Below are 5,404 nucleotides of genomic sequence, written 5' to 3'. Positions count from 1 at the left end.
AGGATGATTGTGTGGGCTTTGTATTTCGGAATGAAAGGATCGTGGCAGCAATAGGCACTACTTCGCCCGAAAGTCAAGAGTCCCTGAGAGAAAGGTAAAGCTGGCTTTCGAAAACACATTTCTCAGTTTGTTCTTCTGCGGCTTGCCTGCTGCGTCGCAAAGTATTGCGTTCGGAAGTAGTAGCGCGTTGCGAAGCTTCGTAATTCCGACTTCATGTTAAGGTTATCTGAGAATACGAGTTATCATGAATTAAACTAGCATATGCACTTATCACTAGCGTGTGTGGACTAATGCATTCATACAATTTTCTTAGTTCTACGCCTTTCTAAATATGTTCCTTCAGAATTTCCTAATATATGTTGGTTTTTGTTTTAGCTCACAGTTCTTTACTACGTTTTTTTTCTCGACACAGGCATCATCAGTAGCGCATCACCTTAATTCATCATTCTATAGTTTTGTCGGCATGAATTCATGGATGGATACTGAGGCACACGAGAGGTCGCTGCAATGGGTAATCAGATGGCTTTAAATTCTACATGCTCTCCTATTTTTGATAAATATCTTTTTTATTTTCCTTGTTAGAACACCTCACAATTTTATAATAATTGGCTTCACTGTCAGCCTCCATAAGACAAGCGTGAGATTCGTATACTTTGTAGTTATTAAATACGTGTGTACGTTATAGACAACTATGCAATTAGGATAGTAATAACCTTTGAAGAAATCTATTTATTGGAACAATTACTGGAGTACACAAGTTGCATTTTGATTTCCTGTTACAAAGTGAGCACACACGTTGTCTTTGAAGTTACATCGCAACTTTACATAGGCAGATTCACAATAATGGAATTCGTAGGAAATTGTTCAGAAAGCATTGCAATTGTCAATATAGTCAAGCATAAGTTTGGCGGTGATTCATGGGTACCAAGGGATCACGGGCTCATAGCTAGAGCACTGCACGGGCCGAACTTTCACGCCCGAGCCCAGCCCGGGACCGCCATTACTGCACCGAGCTCGGCCCGGGCCCGTGGATTCAAGTTTAGGCTCGGTCCAGGCCAGTGGTTTGAAGCCCAGGCCCACCCCCGCCCGCACCTACATGACCAGGCCCGGCCCGCGACTATGCGAACCGGCCTGGTTACGCTCGGTTACACCGAGGCCGCCGAGGAACGCCGATGCTCAATGCCGGGACGGGCACCTAACAAATGTGCTTTTAAACGTTGAAATTGTGTACTTTAGGTGATCGGATGTGATATATTGGTTTGTGCTTCTTTACTAGAAGACTGGCTACGTCCGCGTTTTGTGCGCAGCGTTTCTGAATAATTGTATGGGATCGAACGCGTAAGAAGCCAAGATTATGTAGTATGCTGCAAGTGCAGATTCTGGAGAGAAGGCAGAAACGAAGGTGCCCCGCAAACTCCGAAAACCAAGGCAAGCGCGATGATGTCACTGCGAGCACTGTTATTCTGTTTGTCATTGCACGGACGACGCCCCTCTCAACAAGAATGCGGGTGACCATCCCCAATCGACTGCACCGCAGTGGAGCAGGGCTATAGCCACAGGAGTTCCGAGTGCCAGTCAGATTGACATTATGCAATACGTGCTGCAAGACTTGAGAGATGTTTCGGAACGCTCCAGAACATCTAGGGTCCAGTCGTCTTGCACAATGTGCCGGAAATATTCCTTTTTTTTCTGACCAAGCCTTCTCACTAATATATTACCAAGTAAGGTGTAAATGACCTTTTTGTGAAGATCAGGCATACATACAGAGTTACAATAAGAAGAGAGTGCATTCAACATTGTCATGCGTTATGCATCTTAGCGAAAAACGTGAAAATTGTTATTACTGAAGTAATGATAAAAATATGGCGGGTGGATTTACTTTTACATCCGATTAGACGATGGATATTTTGCTATCGCTTAGTGGTACAAAGCTGGGTCATGCTTCTTCTCCAAGCACGAGGATATCAAATTTTTCGCGACACCTTTTGATTTCCAATAAATTTGTTTCATCAGCCATACGACATACTTTAACCGATGTTGCATATGGATGAAAAAAATACGAAATAATGTAATACCGTGACTGGATGCATGCAAAGAGTGATTTTTAATACCTTAGTGTAAGGCGTCGCGCGGGGAGTACTACTCTTTGTGTTCCAACTCTGTGGCTGCTCGATTCTCGTTACGAAGTTTTACTTAACGTTATGTTGACCATTCTCTCTGGAAATAAGTTGGGAAGTGTGTCTCTTAGGCACCTTTCATGAAAAATGATGAGGGATGGTCAATCTGCCAGAACTGGTAAAATTGGGAAGTGGTCCCGGAGACCGATTTCCTTAGGATAATGTTTTACGTATGCAGCCCATTTGATATCGAATTATTTTTCTTGATAAGTTCGCAAATTATGGTAACAGCAGGAGAACTGCTTGTTGAGAGGCAATCACGGCGGCCAAAAACAACAGATATTGAATGAATCCTTATAAAATACGCCCATTGGGTATTTTATTGCATCTGCGGGGCTTAGCGGTTCATCATTCTCTGCGCACTAAACTTGTATATGAAGTACGTTGCCCAACCGGGACAGCAAAGTTGACGTGTAGGTTTTCCCACACATTTTTGGGGGCACAGCTAGAAAGAAGGAGCCGAGGTAATATGCTTCTTGGTAGCTTTGCAAGCAGTTGTCCCAAACTTCTCATAGTCTTAAGATCCTAAATAATCGTACGTGAATGGAGCATCGACCAGCCTCAATTCCGTGCACAGAGATTGCGCCACTAGATTATTTTGAGAAGTTACTGATATTTTAGCACTTTTCATTGTGCAGTGTCACTCGCTACATGTATATTGGCGGCCTCTTGAAATATTGCAATTGATAAGGAGCAAGGGCGCTACCTGTAACAGGTGATGATATTTTTCTGGCTGCGCAATACTGATTGGAAGAAATGTGGATCAAAACCTTATTTGTAACCGGCCATGTAGCTTATAGCACTTTGCCTACGTTTTAAGTTTGAAAAATGAAGTCTTTACTTCTATGCAGATGAGGGAACTGCAGTACCAAATGGGTGCTTCCCATAAACTCCTTGAGAATGTGACCATTCAAAAACAGTACAATCTCGTAAGTACAGACAATATCTTCATATTATTAGGAGCTGCAATTACAGACCCAATATTAGAATTTGACCACCACTTTACTAAATGCATGATAAAGATTATGAGTTTAGGTTTGCGTGTATGAAAGTGTACAAGCATAATTTATATTTGCTTGAAGGTGACAAGAACGCAAATGAAAAATTTTTGTTTATTTTCTGCTGGCGTTAACTTTAGTATACTTTTAACCGGGAAATATTTTCTTGTTGAAGGATGGTCTGGAGTGCAGGCCATTGTCTAAGCAGCGTCATCCCAGGCAATCATCCAGGGTTTATACTGAAGAAATTGCATAGTCTGGTCGGTATACGAAAATCGTGAAATATATTCAACGTAGTATGCTCCATATTGAAGCTAATTTTCTTGTTAGTTTTTTTCTCTACGCAGATAAGAAGATAAATGCATACGGTGTTAGAAGAGTGTGGTGAAAATCACATTCTCCTTAAGATCTAGAATACGCGAATATCAAGCTTGAAAATAAAAATTAATTAAGCATTGCAAAGTCTTATATTCGACACAGGAAGACTGTAAGACGGTTGTATTGCCCTATATTTCTGTTTAAAATGAACAAATCATTACAACAACATAGAAGCTGTTCTGAAGCCGACTTGAACCAAAAGAACCTGCAAAGCAGCTATGTTTTGCCGAATTTTGATTTTTGGAAGATGCTGCATTCGCCCACATTTTGACTGCATATTTTAAATTCATGGCACTTTTGGTTGCGGGTATTGTTTAATTTAGTTCAGCGCTTGTAAGGTAACAGGATGTGTGTGTGACCATAGGCAAATTTGAAAGCGTAAAATATTGTCGTAATTTTCAAGGTTTCACCCGTGAATATGCTTCAACGTGTTCCCGAATCTTTGCTACTGAACATTAATAAAAATGTATTCATCCCATAATCACTAGGATTGATGGTGGAAAACGGTGCATTGGCTGAGAAATCGGTGAAAGGAGCATATTTTGCCATTTAATCATTTAATTATGCAGTTACAAATAAATTACCCTGTTCGCTCACTCTCTGTATTCTAGGTGTGTATACGATAAAGCCTTAGGGCCAAGAAAAAGTTCGGCATGTTTAAACTGGACATAAAATATTATTTCTAAAACATGGTTAATAATACTTCGTTGCACATAAGCATACACAGAAGGATCACGTGCAAGACGTGACGCATGCGCGAACTGGCCGCCGTTTCTGAGAATACCATAGACATACATAAAACGATTTTTACCAAAGCACGCAGTCTGTGTCCATACTAGACATTACGGATAGCAGAAACTTTGTACTTTGCAGGAAGCAGTAGGCAATAGCGTTACAGCTTGCTCTCTCCATATAGTGAGACTGCTAGTGCTAACTCAAACAATTTGCTAATAAGCTGCAAGTGCGGAATTTTCTATTCAGGATGCAGTAAGAGTAGCAACCTGGACATCATCTGTGCCATGCACAAAACACTTTTCCCTGTTCCTAATTTCGTGACATAAATGCAGCAAATCTGAAGGAACATCGTAACCTTCCCTGGAACTTTCACATGCAATAGACACTATCCAAATAATGATTAGAACAAAGTACCCTTCTCTTTACTGAAGAAATACCACATTTATTCGAAAAGATGTCTCATAAACATAAGTGGTGTAGGGGGAGGAATGAGTACGCAGCAAGAGAATTGAAATAGACGTCACCTGATACTGTTACCTTGCGTCGCTTTGCTGCTTACTGGATTACGTATGCATTCTCTTTTGTCCGTGCGTATTCAGGTCAATTTACCAACGCAAGACGCTCTTTTACTGTATATTTACGCCTACCGGGAAAACAATTTTCTGCAGACGCTGAGAAAAAATCGGGAGGCTTACGACAGAAAAGATATGTGAGTAACAAGAAGACAACGACATACTGGTGACCAGAAAATACCACTTTAAGATTATTTGCTATTAAACATAGAGAGTATTGCGATCTCTGAAATTTTCTTACAGCTGATTTCCGTCCTCGGAGATCGTTAGTGAAAAAAAGGTAACTGAATGAAATTTTCAGCAATATAGAAATCACATTGATGACTTTAAAGAAGTTTTTACTTTCTGAATATTTTGTTTAATTATTATTCTATGATCTGGGAAGTGGATAAAGTATGGTCTGTAGCGCAAGATTAGGACTGACTACCAGGGCAATTAGAGTGTCATAAAATAACCTGGATTACAGATACGCTAAAGGTATTTTCATTTAGCATAATACTTAAATACATTTATTCATTTCATCATGAAGCACATTGACGAGTTC

General features: G+C 40.5%; 1 long non-coding RNA gene across 1 annotated transcript; it reads left to right on the top strand.

Annotated features, from left to right (window-relative positions):
• Positions 1-412: 412 nt before the first annotated feature.
• Positions 413-4,971, top strand: LOC119465312 (uncharacterized). The gene is made up of 3 exons (XR_005194814.2): positions 413-511; positions 3,029-3,106; positions 4,888-4,971. It is a non-coding gene; the product is annotated as an uncharacterized LOC119465312 (long non-coding RNA).
• The last annotated feature ends 433 nt before the right edge of the window (positions 4,972-5,404 follow it).

Source organism: Dermacentor silvarum, chromosome 9 (assembly GCF_013339745.2).
Source record: "Dermacentor silvarum isolate Dsil-2018 chromosome 9, BIME_Dsil_1.4, whole genome shotgun sequence".
Classification (NCBI taxonomy): Eukaryota; Metazoa; Arthropoda; class Arachnida; order Ixodida; family Ixodidae; genus Dermacentor; species Dermacentor silvarum.
This window is presented reverse-complemented; position numbering and strand designations above follow the sequence as displayed.